This window comes from Pongo abelii, chromosome 17 (assembly GCF_028885655.2).
Source record: "Pongo abelii isolate AG06213 chromosome 17, NHGRI_mPonAbe1-v2.0_pri, whole genome shotgun sequence".
Taxonomy (NCBI): Eukaryota; Metazoa; Chordata; class Mammalia; order Primates; family Hominidae; genus Pongo; species Pongo abelii.
The window spans coordinates 65,938,134-65,955,312 of NC_072002.2; the positions used below are offsets into that span (position 1 = coordinate 65,938,134).

Here is a 17,179-nt window from a genome sequence, read left to right on the forward strand (position 1 = left end):
GATCACTTGAGCCCAAGAATTAGAGGTTGCAATGACCTTTGATTGCATCACTGCACTCCAGCCTGGGTGACAAAGCAAGACAGCCTGTCTTTAAAAAGAAAAAAGAAAGTGTTGCAAATTATGGTCAATCAACATCTTTTTGCCACAAACTTCAAACACAAAAAAAAGAATCTTTACAAAAATATACAGAGACACCACAAATTGGTGGTTACCTATAACATTAAACAAACTGGACTCTTCTTTTTTTTTTTTTTTTTTTTTTTTTTGAGATGGAGTCTCGCTCTGTCTCCCAGGCTGGAGTGCAGTGCTGTGATCTTGGCTCACTGCAAGCTCCACCTCCCGGGTTCATGCCATTCTCCTGCCTCAGCCTCCCAAGTAGCTGGGACTACAGGCACCTGCCACCACACCTGGCTAATTTTTGTATTTTGTTTAGTAGAGACGGGATTACAAACTGACTCTTAAAAGTGGTTTCTCCACAGCATATCATTTGAATTATTACCATTGCCTGGTACAGTGTTTTTAAAGCATCGTTACAACATTGTATTCCTGATTTTTTTTTTTTTTTTTGAGACAGGGTCTAACTTTGTCACCCAAGCTGGAGTGCAGTGGTGTGATCTCGGCTCACTGTAGCCTCGATCTCTTTGGCTCAAGCAATACTCCTGTTTCAGCCCCAGGTAGCTGGTACTACAGGTGCACACCACCATGCCCAGCTAATATTTTAATTTTTGGTAGAGACAGGGGTTTCACCATGTTGCCCAAGCTGGTCTCGAACTCCCGGGCTCAAGAGATCTGCCAGACTCAGCCTCCCAAAGTGCTAGGATTATAGGGGTGAGCCACCATGCCTGGCCAATTCCTGATAATTTAAGTAAACCAAACTATAAATAAATGAATGATATGTGCCTAAAAACAACCATAGTTTATATTATCAGTGGCCATTGGATTTAGGAGCAGTCCAATACCTTGATGTAGATTTTGACCTAGAACTAGACTGTGATCTTGACTGACATTTGGATATAAGTAGTTCTTTTTTCTTTGATTCCTTTTCATATCTTGAGCCAGACTTATTTAATATGCTTTGGAATCTTATTTATTTATTTTTACTTACTTTTTGAGATAGGGTCTTGCTTTGTCGCCCAGGCTGGAGTGTAGTGGCACAATCAAGGCTCACTGCAGCCTCGAGCTCCCAGTCTCAAGCAATCCTCCCACCTCAGCCTCCCAAGTAGCTGGGACTACAGGCATGCACCACCATGCCTGGCTAATTTTTTTTTTTTTTTTTTGTAGAGATGGCGTTTTGTCATATTGCCCAGGCTGGTCTCAAACTCCTGAGCTCAAGTGATCCTCCAGCCTCAGCCTCCCAAACTGCTGGGATTAAAGGTGTGAGTCACTGCACCCAGCATGGAATCTGTTTTAGAGGTGCCTCTGGTTTTGGTGTGAGATGCAGACCTAGAATGTGATTTAGCCTTCACTTCTTCCTTGGGCTGCCTTGAATGAGATGTAGATCTTGAAAAAGATGGATTTTGGTGTTTGAATCCACCATTGTTGGAATGGCTTCTGCTACTCCGTGGTTTTCCAGTCGGTTGATTTCTAGGACTGTAAGATCTTCTATAACTGTAATCAAAAGACTGACTTCTGGATCTCCTTTCATAACTTTGGTTTCTAGAACTTGTGTATCTGTCATAACCATCATGGCGCGAAGAGCTGTACACATTCCTCTGTTCCTTGGATTTCATCTGATTTGGTGTCTTCTCATCCCCCTGTGTAAACTGTATTTCAGCTTGATGTCCACAAATCTATTTCCTGTCCAAATTATGCAAAGCATCTTCAGCATCACAAACATCCTCAAATTGAACATAAGCAAATCCTCTTGGACGGCGGGTGTGGAAATCAAGTGGAACATAAACAACTCCTGTAGGACCATCATGACCAAATTTATCCTGTCCATCTGCAGACCTGGTGTCACTGGCCATGTTCCTGATGGACAGAGACATGTTTTGGAGGAGTGTGCAGGTAGTGGGACATGATGGTGGCGTGAATCCAGGCCGGAGGCCCTAACAGACCAGGCAAACCGTCCACAGCTCTGCTGTTAGAAATTTGTATTTCTAACAAGTTCCTAGGTGACGATGATGCTGATGGTCTGGGAACCACTGGTCTATAGAAATGACCACAGCCTGAACGAAGACAAGCTGAAGGCAGTGAGGCTACCTCTGCCCTTGTCAACCTTGCTCACAGGTGGAGACAAGGCTGTCACCTGAAGACTGATGATCTCTCCCCACAGCCTGCCACATGCCTGAAATTCACCCTCAGCGCCGGACTCCTTTGGACTCCTTAGCCTTAAACTTGGCTTTGCAACTGCCTCTAGAAACTAGAAGCAGTGTTAGCGAGCGGTGAGCGGGGATGCAGAGGGCAGGGACGGGGAGGAGGAGGGGTTTGTGATCCCACCTACCAGCCTCACTGCCGAGGCCACAGGCTTGGAAGCCTCAGGCTCTGATGTCAGAGAGAGCTGAGCTGGATTTCCTATGCAGCCGTTAGCTAGCTTTTGACCTCAAGTCTCAAGAAAAAGACCTTATTATTTCTAATTATCTTCCTGCCTTCTAAGAAGGGTGGGTCTTGGTAGCTGAAGGCTCTTGTCTGCTGGGCTCAGCATGGGTCGTGGGCGTGTAAGCATGGAGGAGCTGGTAGCAGGAGCTGGGGAGTGGGAGGCTGCTGCGGAAAGGAAGAAGGAGGAAGCTGTGGCCAGTGAGAAAGCACTGAGGAGACCTATGAGAAGGGAGCTGTGAGCTATGGGGGGTGCAGCCCACCCTGTTCCTCTGGCCCCACATGCTGCCATCATCCTCTATGGGGCAGGTCCCAGGAGGCTGAGTCCACATCCTGGTGGGTGTGAGGAAGGCCTGGTGCAGGCCACGTGCCTGGTAGGGCAAAGCTGTAAATTAGATATCAGGACCTTTTCTGTCCCCCTCTGCCCCAGGACTCCTTTCACCTCACATAGCTATTTTTCTTTCTTTCTTTATATTTTTGAGATAGAGTCTTGCTCTGTTGCTCAGGCTGGAGTGCAGTGGTGCGATCTTGGCTTACTGCAACCTCCACCTTCTGGGTTCAAATGATTCTTCCACCTCAGCCTCCCGAGTAGCTTGGATTACAGGAATGAGCCACCATGCCTGGCTAATTTTTGTATTTTTAGTAGAGATGGGGTTTCACCATTGTTGGCCAGGCTGGTCTCGAACTCCTGACCTCAAGTGATCCCCCTGCCTTGGCTTCCCAAAATGCTGGGATTACAAGTGTGAGCCACCACACCCGGCCTCTTTATTTTGTAAATATGCATTTTTATAAGGGATTCCTGAAAACCAGAAGCAGTGACACACCAAGGCATGTGACTTTATGGCAGGATTTCCTGCACAGCACAGGCCAGGAAAGAGTCAGTGTCCTTCAGATTGGTCCTTCATATCCATGCACATCCAGGCTGCTCACTTCTGCAGAAAGGCCTGTTGTGATACCAGGTTTCTGGACCTGCCCATGTTGGCACTGGAATTCCAGCCTCCAGCACGCATCCTGCAGGGAGAAGGGAGTAAGCTCTATGAAGCTCCACAAAGTTCCAGCGTAGCCTGTCTGTGCCTGGTGCCACTGGCTGGGGCTGGCATGGGGGAGCCTCTGAGCTCCCTCCTTTTTCAGCACGGCTCATGCACCCATTTGCCTTTGATGTAATTCTAGAGCCTCCTTTACCTGCGTGAGTTAGTGCCTATAAAAGGCCAGTGAGAACTGTGTGGAGACAACATGCCTCAGAAGGTTCAATCCTCACCCCATCCCTGGCCACCTGGGTGACTTTGAGCAAGTTCCTCAATGTTACGGAGCCACAGTCCCTTGCTCTGTAAAATAGGGTGATGAGGGTGCTGATCGCAGATGGCCATGAAGATGAAGTGAATGTGTGTGAAGAGCAAGGCCCAGTGGGTGCTCCCTGTGTCCTTACAATAGGCTCATCCAATTGGACTAAATTCTTTTTTTTTTTTTTTTTTTTTTTTGAGACGGAGTCTTGCTCTGTCGCCCAGGCTGGAGTGCAGTGGCGCGATCTTGGCTCACTGCAAGCTCCGCCTCCCGGGTTCACGCCATTCTCCTGCCTCAACCTCCCGAGTAGCTGGGATTACAGGCGCCCGCCACCATGCCTGGCTGATTTTTTTGTATTTTTAGTAGAGACGGGGTTTCACTGTGTTAGCCAGGATGGTCTGGATCTCCTGACCTCGTGATCTGCCCGCCTCGGCCTCCCAAAGTGCTGGGATTACAGGCGTGAGCCACTGCGCCCAGCCCAATTGGACTAAATTCTAAAAAACCCTGTGGGTTATGCCGCTGAGCTAAGCTCAGGGAATCTTATGGTGGGATTTCTGGGGCACCTGAAGGTTAATTCATTCATTTATCCACGCAACAAATTTATACGGAGTGCTGACTGCATGTCAGACAATAAACTAGTAAATAGCTAAGAACAAAAGCTTTTCTGGGAGGGCTATTCACCCAGTAGGGCCTTGAGGCTCTGGCAGACCTCCCTGGAGACTGAGCTGCTGGGCAGGGGAGAATGGGGCAGGCAGTGGGCACTGCCAGTGGATGGAAGCCCTTTTCCATCCCAGGCAAAGTGGCAGAAGACCACGGAGGAACTGCCAGGCTGAAGGGCCCACAGTGAGACCCGGGGGAGTCTGAGGCTGCAGGGAGTGGCCAGCCGCCTTTTTGGGCCATGAGTGCTCAGCCAGCTCTTCATCTGGGTGGGAGGGTGGGAGGAGGCTGGGCTCTACAGGAGCTACTCTCTGCACACCTGCCCTCCTGGAGTCATCCCAGTGCACTGCAAGCTTCAGAAGTCAGGGCTTTGGAGTCAGACCTGGATGCAGACCCTCCTCCTCTGCTCTGCCTCAGGAAAGTCACTTTAACTTCTGAGCCTTAGTTTCTCCATGTGTAAAATGGTGATAATTGCATCTTCTTATTTACTCTGCCCAGGAGAACCAAATGAGATAGTAAGAGCAAGTGCTTTCAAGATGATAGCACCTTATGCCCAGTGTCTACCATGTGGCCGTCTATAGCAACAACCTCCTCCTCAAATGGTTTTTATATTTTAAAACAGAAACAAAGTCTCTCACATTTAACAGCAACATGGAACAATGACCTTTCAGCCTCTTTATGGCGAGGCAAGGATCCTAACAGACAGATGGGGGAGTTGGAGGAAAGGAGCTGAACATTGGAGCAGCTGAGTTGTAGCAGTGTAGGAACATCTGGCTTACCCTTAGGTGGACAGTGAGTCTGAATGGCTCCAGTGGGTGCCCCAAATGCAGTGGCTGCACAGATGGTCCAGTGGGCAGCTGCTGCCTTGTAGATGGGCTCAAGGTACAGCTTCAAGACAGCAGTGGCCACACTGCAGATGGTGGTGACCTGTCTGCACTCCCCACCTCCTGCTTAGGATGCTCGGTGGCTTCCAGTTCACTCAGTTTTCTCACCCAATCTTTTCAATAAAACTTTTACCCACAAAGCACTGCCAATGACCAAGGACACCTTAGAGCAAGGACTAGTAAACCACCCAGTCTTTGCACCAATGCTCCCCACTGCCTGTTTGTGTACAGCCTATGAACTAAGAATGGTTTTTTCCATTTTTAAACAGTTGAAAAAAACTCAGTAGAAGAATATTTTGTGATATGTGGAAATCATATGACACTCAAATGTCGGTGTCCATAAATAATGTTTTGTTCACTTGTATGGTTTATGGCTGCTTTTGTGCTACAAAGGCAGGTTGCATTCTTGCGACAGACTGTATGGTCTGCAAAACCTAAAATATTATCTGGTCCTTTGCAGAAAAGGTTGGCTGATCCCTGAGTTAAAGATACCTTCCTTCTAGGAGGAGTTGCAATTTAATTCACATTCATCCCTTAGGCAAAACAGATGAAGCTCTAATGGTGGAATTTCAGGTGTGTATCTGTGACAGGTTGACCTTTCTAGGGGGAAGTATGAGGAAAATTAGAGCCAAGTAACAGAGGCAGCAGGATGTAAAAAAGAAATTTTACTAGGCAGTAGGAATCCTGGTTTCTAATTCCACTTTCAGCTGATGAATAATTATGTGATTTTGAGCAAAAAGGCTTTTCATGTCCCAGCCACTTTCCTTACCCAGGATCTCCTCTCCTGCCCTTAAAAAGGAAGACAATAGCTGTGAAATGCCTTGAGACCTAAAAAAAGTCATTCAAATCAAAGATTAGGAGGAAAAAAAAAATTAGGCAACTCTAGAACATTCTGATAAGGTGATATCTGATATTTCTTCCCTTTTTTGATATCCGAAATATCTGATATTTCTTTTTTTTTTTTAAATTTTTTGAGATAGGGTCTTGCTTTGTCACCCAGGCTGAAGTGCAGTGTCACGAACATGGCTTACTCCAGTCTCTACCTCCCAAGCTCAAGCGATCCTCTTGCCTCAGCCCTCCGAGTAGCTGAGACTACAGGCATGTGCCACCACGTCCGGTTAATTTTTGTATTTTTTGTAGAGTTGGGGTTTGCCATGTTGCCCAGGCTGGTCTCAAACACCTGGGCTCAAGCCATCCGTCTGCCTCAGCCTCCCAAACTGTTGGGATCACAGGTGTGGGCCACCATGCCCGGCCTTTCTTCCTTTTAAAGAAGGGAAACAAAATGTCTATAGGTGTAGTGACCCTATGCTCCTCAAAACCCTTAGCTTGACAACAAGTCTATTATAGACCCTTGGCATTTGTGCAACTGACACACAGTCATTCCCAAGGCACCCAGAAGGTCCCTGACCTATACATTTGTTATTTTGCCTAGGCACAAATCTGAGTTACTCAGCTGCTACTAAGTGAACGTAGTGGATGTAGTGGATGGCCCAGTACCGACATCCCAGGACGGCTGGCTGTTCTTTCCTGGTTATGACAGACATAGTAACTAATAAAGTGACTTAAAACATCCTTTGTAAATAAACGCTCTGTATTCATGACGCTGGCCCTCTCAAATGTCTAAGGAGGGACTCTCCATGAGTGACGTGTTTTACGTTAAAAGTATTTATTTGCAATCAGGGACTCTGGCCTGTGGTGACCATTTCTAGAAGCTGTCTAACATATCTTTAAATATCGCGCCCAGAAGTGGCTTCCTTTCATGGCAGTCTCAGTTTCTGGTTCCTAGAAATTGCTGCTTCCAACAGCACCTGATGACCACAAGTCATCTGAGGGAACCTGTGGCCGAGAATGGATGATAACCACATTTTATTCGGACACCAAAGCAAGTTGCAGTCTGAATTGCAACCACACCTTGCAATGGCGCCAACGCATACAACAGAAACAGAATTTGCACTTGGTATGTTTCTTTCTGTTGCTCTTAAAAATGCAAACCCACACTAGAGCCCATGCCAAAGACAGCTGGAACAAATTGCATCACCTGGATTTTGGGGTTTGTAATAGCTAGCCTATGTTGGTGTGCAAATTGGCCAGTTGTATGCTATTTTAAACCCTTCCTGCTCCCTTTCCCATATTGTGCCAAGGGCACACAAAGCTGCCCAGAAGGAAGGAATTCAATCAGCATCAGAAGAATGCATTGAAGTCCTGTTTCCTAAACCCCAGGGGAGAGCTGAGTGGGAGGGAAGGACCCAGCTAGCTGAGGACAGAGTCCTTTTTAATGTGTCTGTTTCCCCAAGCCGAATGCTGGGCCCAGCTGATGAATGTTAGTGGGAGGGAACAATGGAAGAAGGTGGCTGGATGGCAATGAGACGCCTGGGAAGGGCCTGGGGATGAGGAGTGGGTGGAAGCACTTCCTGAGGATCCATCCAGGCCCAGGGTTTTCAGCCGCCACCTCCAGAGCTCCGCCTGCCTGCTTGGCCAGGTCCAGTTGGCCCTGGCAGAAAGTCATCACCCTGTTCTTGCCAGCACTCCATCCTTGGCTATAAGTCTTATCTGGTCAAGCTGCTCTCTGTATTGGACCCTCCTGTCAAGTATCTGGACTTCTGGGCTGATAGTCACCTTTTTTCTGTGATGTTTCTCCCTGGTCAGTCTCAGAATTAATACATTTTTCCTCTGCTAGTCCCCTCTCCTCTTCTGAAACAGCACGGAGGTTCTGTCCACTCTAAACTCACCCAGGGTTTGGGCTGGGCTGGGCCGGATACCCCGCATGCTGATAACTCCATGTGGCCAGCCCACGCCCTGGGTTATCTGCCAACCTGCCTCCCAGTTTTGCACAGTGCCATACCTCAGGTGCCTTCTCATGCCAGCTAGTCAGAATGGAGTGTTCTCCTATAGGACCCGGGGATAGGTTAGGGGTTGAAGTCCCTCACAAGGCCCCTAGGGTGTCAAGGCACAGGGCATCTCATGGAAGCATTGGTGTGGGATCAAGTCCATCCTAAAAAAAAGTCCTATGCTGTATTATACCTGCTAAGGGGCAAGGCTGGCCCCTCAAATAATAGGTGTCATAGGTAAGCCTCTAGCACAGTGCCACCTGCATGTTCTAGGTGCTCAGTAATGTAGAATAACAAATACTTGAGTGGCCAGGGCAGTCTGATTACTATGAACAACCCAGAAGAGACAGATTTTTTTTATGAATGAAATATTTCACACCCAGAGGACTTTGTTTTACCATTGTTAATATAAACTGTGAATTTAGAGATTTTTTTTTTTTTTTTTTTGAGACGGAGTCTTGCTCTGTCTTCCAGGCTGGAATGCAGTGGCACGATCTCAGCTCACTGCAACCTCCACCTCCTGGGTTCAAGCAATTCTCCTGCCTCAGCCTCCGGAGTAGCTGGGATTACAGGCCTGTGCTACCATGCCCAGCTAATTTTTGTGTTTTTTAATAAAGACGGGGTTTCACCATGTTGGCCAGGCTGGTCTCAAACATCCTGACCTCAAGTGATCTGCCTGCCTCGGCTTCCCAAAGTGCTGGGATTACAGGCGTGAGCCACCACCCAGACATTTTTTTTTTTTTTTTTTTTTGAGACGGAGTCTTGCTGTGTCGCCCAGGCTGCAGTGCGACAAGATCTCACTATGTTACTCACTGCAAACTCTGCCTTCCGGATTCAGGCGATTTTTATGCCTCAGCCTCCCTAGTAGCTGGGACTACAGGCATGCACCACCACACCTGGCTAATTTTTTTTTTTTTTGTATTTTTTTGTATTTTTTAGTAGTGATGCGTTTCACCATGTTGGCCAGGCTGGTCTCGAACTCCCGGCCTGAAGTGATCTACCCACCTCGGCCTCCCAAAGTGCTGGGATTATAGGCATGAGCCACCGCACCCGGCTAATTTAGAGAGCTTTAAATGCTGAAAGCATTCTGAGGAGAGGTGGGTTCCAGGATGGCACCTGGAGGTTGTTCAAACCAAATGGGCACGTGTGGGCTCAGCCTCCTCAGTTGTTACTCTGGCATCATGGCCTCCTGGTTCCCAGTTCTGGCAGCCCTGCTCAGCCCCCTTCCCCTCATCTGTAAAATCAGGTAGCTGTCCGACTTCATAGGATTGGCAGAAGGGTCAAATATAATATATGGAATTCTTTCTGGAATGAAATAAAAAGACAGGGGGGCATCTAGGTGGGAGCACCAGAAGCCCGCAGGTCTGAGGACTCAGGAGGCGGAGAAGACTCTCTACCTGCCTTGGGCCTTGGGATCCCTGCTGTACCTTCAGGGTTTCCCTCCATCTGTGCCTTTTTTCCTGGTCAAAACAGACTGTTATTCAAGGACTGAGCTTTTTGTTCCTCTTTATGTCTCTAAAGGCAACTGCAACTATGTAGCCTATGAAGCGCCTGAAAAACCTAAGCCCACACCCAGGTACTGATTTAAATGAAAAAGCAGTATCCAAAAGCCCAAGGAAAGCCCAAGGAAAATGGTCCATTGCGAAGCTGGACAATTTCCTCTCCTGACACATCTTCACAGCTTCGTAGACTGTGAGAGCATGCTGTGTTCTTAAAGTGCTTACCTGCCTCAAACTAAAGCAATACCTCCAGGAGCTATGTGATACATGTAATAAACATCTTCTTGTGCATTGATTTTACTCCTGAAAATGTGTGTGGGGAGTTAATTAAAGACAGTTTCATATTAAATACAGATTTTGTTAGGAAAATGCAAATTGTTTATTGATTAAGATAAAACACAAGATGTCAAAGAAATTTCAGGCTTGCAGCCTAAAGCAGTGGTTCACAACTCTGGCTTTGGAGGGCTGAACACCCCGCTCCCACACAGCCCTGCCTGGGCCCACCCACTAATTCAGAATCTTGGAGGGACAGGTGTCCAGCATCAGCACCTTTAAAAGGCTCCCAGGTGACTCTAAGGTTCAGGTGAGATTAAGCAGCACCGTCTCAAGGCTGTGTTTGCCCTTGAAACCCAGGTAGGAGGTGGACAGGTCTGGAGCACACTCCCTCAGCACTGGTTTCTGGTCCCTTTGTAGATGAGATAAAGTGACTTCTTCAAGATCTGAGTGATACAGTGACAAATCCATTGTGGAGCTTTGCTGGATCAAACCAGTGTGACATCAAAGCCCTACAGAGGTCCACTGGGGTTAGCTCCAAGGGGTCTTAGTGCTGCCCTTAGAACACCCTTAGAAAGTGGATCCAGATCTGGGAAGGAAGACCAAGGACTCATACTTAGGTGTCTTTCTATGTTGTTAGTGGAAGAGTAAACTAAGGATGTCCCTCTAAGCCCTTTCAGGACTTAGCCAAGAGGAGTCTCCAAAGCCCCGTGAGGCAGCATCCCCACAACCCTTTCTAAGGCCTGAAGGTGATGGTTCTGAAGTCCTCTGGTTTCTTCCAGGAACAAGGGTCAACTAGGAAAACCACAGAAAAATGAGACTTCCAAGAAAGGTGCAGGCATCCTAAGTTTTCGAATAAAATCTTACTTGAAGACTAAGAAAATGGATTCAGGCAGCTTAATTCTTGTTTGTTCCATGCACAACCTATCTTTCACCAAACAGATTCTGAGGCAACTTGATGGGGCTGCTGGGAATAGGCAGACTGTCTGAGGTGGGAAGTGCAGCAGGCCCGGGCCTGGGTGACTGTAAAGCAGGCCCTCAGGGCACAGTGGTCTGGCTGCCTGGCAGCAAGATCTCTAGAGAGAACCTGGGAAGTGCAAGAGACAGCTTTGTAAAGGGGTCCTCGGGCTTAGGAACCCCGACTGTGGCATTTCAATTGGAATGTGAGGAAGCAGCACCCGGCAGGGGTGAAGAACGTGCACATCAGAATGGCCGAATGCCATTCTTTTTGTCATTGTGTGACTGTGGGCAAGTTCATTCATCTCTGAGATGGGGCTCTCATCTGTAGGAGGGGGTACTACTTCCCTCAGAGTTTAAGGATTAAGTGTCATTGTATATGAAACATTTAGGAGCATGCTTAACTCAAGTACTCAACCTAGAACTTGCTTAAGCCTTGGACTGGCTGAGGGTTTGGCTTTCAATGTCAGAAGGCATTTTTGATGGTCACAACTCTGTGTGTGTGTGTGTGTGTGTGTGTGTGTGTGTGTGTGTGTGTGTGTGTGTGTGTACCACTGACATCTAGTGGGTGGAGGCCAGGGATGCTGGTAAACACCTCATAGTGCGTGTGTGTGTGTGTGTGTGTAGTGTGTGTGTGTGTGTGTGTGTAGTGTGTGTGTGTGTGTGTAGTGTGTGTAGTGTGTGTGTGTGTAGTGTGTGTGTGTGTGTGTAGTGTGTGTGTGTGTGTGTGTGTGTGTGTGTACCACTGACATCTAGTGGGTGGAGGCCAGGGATGCTGGTAAACACCTCATAGTGCACAGGACAGCCTCCTATCCCCCAACAAATTATTCAGCCCAAAATGTCAATAGTACTAAGGTTGAGTACCCCTGATCTAAAGGGAGAAGTTGAGGTTAGCCCACCCATTACAAGGGGAGGTGGGTAGGAAAGAGGCTTACAAGTGTGGGATCTGGCAGCAACTTTAAACTCCTGCAGCCGTCCCTGGAAGCAGAACCAACCCTCTTCTCAACTGGTACACTTTTAGCAGCTATAAGTCAAGGGTATGTTAGAGACACTGGGATCAGAATGAAGACTCATAGGTGAGTGGACTGATTTAAATAGCCTTTTGGAAAGATGTGAAAAAGCAATAGAAAATGGAGGGCCAGAACAGAAAAGAAGCTAGAGATTGAAATGGGGTCCAGGTCACTTGAGGTCAGGAGTTTGAGACCAGCCTGGCCAACATAGTGAAATCCCATCTCTCTCTAATAAAAATACAAAAATTAGCCAGGGGTGGTGGCGGCGGCCTCTAATCCCAGCTAATCGGGAGGCTGAGGCAGGGGAATCATTTGAATCCAGGAAGCAGAGGTTGCCGTGAGCCAAGATCACACCACTGCACTCCAGCGTGGGTGACACAGCAACTGAGACTTTGTCTCAAAAAAAACCAAAAACAAAAAAACGTGGTACAGGAAGAAAAAAAAAAAGCATCACATAGTAATAAAATATGAGGTCCATCCCCCATTCTTGATTTTTCTCTCTAGGACAAGGCAAACTACATACTCAGAACTACAAACACTTAAGTCAATGGATTTGCATTATTCTAGAAAAAGACCAATCCTTCAAAAAGTCAACAAAGTTATCTGGCTGGGCCACTATCTGCTTATGCTATGGCGTCAAAGATGAAACTAAGTAAAAATTCTGACTCCACCAAAGCTTTGACTGATTTTGACATTTCATTTGCTTGGCAAGGCAAGTGCTCACTGAATCAACAAATCGATTCTGAAACAATTATTTGTGCCTTAACTAGCTCAAGCTCTTCATGGTCATGACAGTCTGAGGATATGAATTAATCCTATCATATTAAAAAGGGCCACTGAAATATTTTGATTGGCATGCCCAGTTAAATGAAAAATGCTCACATTTGCAAGCAACTGAGGCATTTTCCATGGAATCTTCTGAAAATGCCTTTAGACTTGGGAATTTTTACCTTAACCTGTTACTTATTTTTTATGCTTTATTAATTTTTACTCTTAAGCCTCAGCTTTATTCTCTGCAAAACGGAGATAATACTTCCACCTCTAGGGCTATGGTAAAGATGAAGTAAAAGTATGCACCTGAGTTCACTTTGTACTAACTGGGCCACACAACTAAAGGTAGTGCTCCAAACCCCAAAGGCTTTTCACTTTTACTTTACACTGCTCTTCCAGAGCACTTCAACCGTATTTTCAGGGTCATGCTGGATTTTTAAAAGAATCAGAACGAGAGGATGCTACCTATGAAAGTAAATTATGTACTTCACAGCAAGCATTTCTATGCCTTAGTTTCGTACTTAGGTTTCACGCAGTTCTCAGAGGCAATTATTTCCATTTTACAGATAAGGAAAATGAGATGCAAAATATTAATCTGCAAAATATGGGATTAAGTACCCTCTAACAAAGCCAGAAAATAAGGGAACCTGAAATGGAAGCCCAAGTTGGAGACTACAGTGAAATTCTACAACTCCCATGCCTTGACACCTTTGTAGGGCTAGCCCAGGAGCAGTTTCTAGGTGTAATGACCAGAATTTGGAAAGCATAGGAAATGACTGAAAAATCAGATGTACTCTAAAAGGTGACACACTAAATTCCCTTCATTGGTCTACTTGGATTTTAAGACCCCAAGGAGAGAGAGCTGTGGAGTCCTGATTCTATCTTTTCTCGGGAAGGGGTGGCACCTAAGGGTGTCTAAGTAGTGGTGACGGTGGAAGGGATGGCAGAAGGATGCTATTCCTGGGAAAAGTTAAAAAGATAAGGGCACCATCTAAAGTAATAGGAACATCAAAAAAGCTTGCCTACTAGCAAAGAAAAGGGACCATTTCTGAAATCCTTGACCACAAATACAATCTTTAACATGAGGATGCATTTTTGAAAAAGCACTTGGAATCACCTGCTTAGGAAAACATAAAAGATGACTGACTCAAGAGTTCTCACAAGCTTCTAGTCATGAGAATAAGGTCTTTTCACTGGATTATGTGTGGTTCAAGAAAAGCCACTGGGAACAGTCCAAGAGAAGCAGATTTTGGAGTTTGCGTTCTCAAATTCAGATGAGATGGCAGCTCTCAGAATATGAATTCTGAGAACCTTCACCCATGCACTGATGACACAAACTTAGATCTGCCTAGCCTCTAGATAACTAGAGCTTCCAGGATTTTTTAAAAAACATCCTAAGTAGGCTGGGCACAGTGGCTCATGTTTGTAATCCCAGTACTGTGGGAGGCCGAGGCTGGAGGATCGCTTGAGGCCAGCCTGGGCAACACAGTCTATCTGTCCAGTATTTCTGTTTTAAATGGTCTTTCAGAAAATTTTACTTCAACAATACTAATTTTTCAATAGGTATTGCTATTAACTCTATGATCACATTCTCTTGTCACCTAATAAACCTGGCTAATTTACACATGTTGGGCATTAGCCAAATCCACAAATTATCAAGTATTCCCTCAATCCTTTTTGAAATTTTAGCTTTCTAGAGACAGGGTCTCCCTGTTACCCAGGCTGCTCTTGAACTGCTGGACTCAAGTGATCCTCCAGCCTCGGCCTTCCGAAGTGCTGGGATTATAGGCATCAATCAGGCACTGCACCTAGCCCTAGTTTTACCGTTAAGGTATAATGCCTAGCACTTCACATCTGACTCAAGTAGACTTGAAACTACTACCCATTCATGTCCCTTGTGATACTTTGGTAATTTCCGTGAAATTGCAGAAACAGATCATGTCAAAAGTTCCACTCAGTGTTTGTGATCTTGAAAATGTCATGAAACAGATATAAAAGCCTTAATGCTTTAATACAGGGGAATAGCTACATTTTATTTCCAAATTTTAAGTAATTACACTCAGTTTCAGGATTAAATAAGAAACCCTCAGATTTTCCATTTTGAATACAGGTAAACTATTGCTGACTTATCCAAGAAGATTCTAATTTAGAAGAACCACCATCTGACTTACTTTATGGTACAGGTCATGTTTGTATCCTTAAGTTTTGTGCAGCCCTGAAGATGGTGTGACTGACTTGTCCCATCCTCATGCTGCATATTAATATATGCAGTAAATTATGCATAACACTGCTAGCAGCTTTGGGTAAACTGAAATGTTACTGGTAGGAATTGAGCAGATTTATATAATCTTGACTCTCATTTACTGCCTCTTCTTAAACTAGCAAGCCTCTTGTTACTAAGCCAGTTTTCAGTTTTTGTTTTAAACTCAGCTGAATACTGTAGTTCCTTCTTAAAACTTCCACATTACAAAAGGAAAGTACTTACACGCATGCTTTTAGAGATTGAAGATTTATCATTTAAAACACATTCAAAGGCAGCAGGAAGTCTATTTTTATAACTCATTTAGTAATCAAGTTACAAATATCCCCATTTTCCATGAGACTAATGAGGATCTAAACTCACCCCAAGGGCTTAGAAATGTGTGGTTTCTCTTCAGCCATTTTCCCTCCCAATTCCAATCTCTGACCGGTGAACTCCATTTACTATTTAAAATATCTAATCACTTATCCTCCTTATGAAGTTTTCCTGTACTGGTGTACAAATGCTATCCTTTAAAATGCAGATAAATGAATATGGAGGCAGTAGAAAATCTCAATGGCAGGAACATTTCTTTCACAATTTTCAATTATTCCACATAATCAGCTGAAGAAACTTAATAGGAAGAGTTACTCTGATATACCCGAGGGGGAAGGTATGCCACTTTAAAGAGAACAGCTATTTTAAATCTTTACTAAATTGAATCTCCTCCTGAGGCTTCTCAATGTCCTTTCCTATATTTCATCAGGGCTCCACTGCCCATAGCTACTTCGATTAGTCACTAAGAGCAAATGGTTAAGTTACGAGATAGCCAGAAAAGAGAATACTACCGCTACCATTAAATGACGTTGTAGAAGTATACTGACAAGGAAAAGATGTTCACAGTGTATTATAAACATCCCCAATCTCCATTATTTATTAAAAGTTTTAGAATGAGAAAAGTAGAAATTTAAGAGATAGAAGAAGGGGCAGGTAGCAGACCGAGAACCAGTGTCTGGTTTTGGGCTAACAGATTCACTGAATAATCTGTAAAAACACATTTACTACCCCTATTTTATACCTGTTTTTTATTATTCTAGCCTCCATTCTTGCTAAGTCTACTTTGCAAAGGGATTCCTTTGATATAAAGTCTTTTACAGGAAGAATTATAGAACACTACAATAACTGAGCAGCTTGCCAAACCTGTTTTCAGTTTAGCATCCACCTTTCCAGGTTGTGAAAATGGAATAATGTAAAGGTCTCCCAATAGGTTTGCCTAATTCTTGGTTATTCACATTGCAGATTATCCAGTGTGGTATGGCTACTTCCTGTAACACAGGCCCACAGACTTCCTGAGGTCTCTCTTCCCCAATACTTCAGTAAACAAGAAAATTAACACAGGAACACAGGGAAAGGCAGATCCAGACTTAGAACCAGAGTTAAGTGCTTATCAGTTTTGCTAACGTTAGTTCCATACAAGTTTTGGCTTACTCTGGGACAAGGAAAGCTTCTAAAATAGAGATTATTTTCAAGGCCCCCAGAAAGATCCTGACCTAGCATTAGGTAAAAGTTAATTCACTTCACAAGTCATCCAATCTAAACAGGAATTGTACAAATACTGTAACATATCCGAATAATTACACTACTACTTCTGGAGGCTAATCCTAAAGTTGACAAAGTAATTCTGCCCAACAATTCTAGAACGATGATGTTGCCCATCACTGAATCTATGTTTGCAAGTCTACCACAGCCTAAGAATTTGTCCAAAACCCACAATGAAGCCTTGGTATGGATATGTGATACCTCTAAGTATCACGAATAAATAGAGGCAGGGCACAGTGGCTCACGCCTGTTAATCCCAGCACTTTGGGAGGCCAAGGTGGGCGGATCACTTAAGATGAGGAATTCGAGACCAGCCTGGCCAACATGGTGAAACCCTGTCTCTACTGTAAATACAAAAATTATTAGTTGGGCGTGGTGGCGTGTACTTGTAATCCCAGCTACTCGGGAGGCTGATTTGAACCTGAGGGGCAGAGGCTGCAGTGAGCCGAGATCGAGCTACTGCACTCCAGGCCAGGTGACAGAACGAGACTCCATCTCAAAAAAAAAAAAAAAAAAATAGAGTTTGTTTCTTTAAAATGATCTTTCTTAGAAATCTCTTTATTCTCGCTTTTAAAAAAAAAGTCAATGATTTACTCCAATCTGTATCAAATCAATTTCATAAATGGAGAAATATTTTTGTCAACTT

The 17,179-nt window shown here is 45.0% G+C and overlaps 1 pseudogene; it reads right to left on the bottom strand.

The window, feature by feature from the left end:
- Positions 1–280: 280 nt before the first annotated feature.
- Positions 281–17,033, bottom strand: LOC100439804 (serine/arginine-rich splicing factor 10-like; annotated as a pseudogene).
- Between the last annotated feature and the right edge of the window lie 146 nt (positions 17,034–17,179).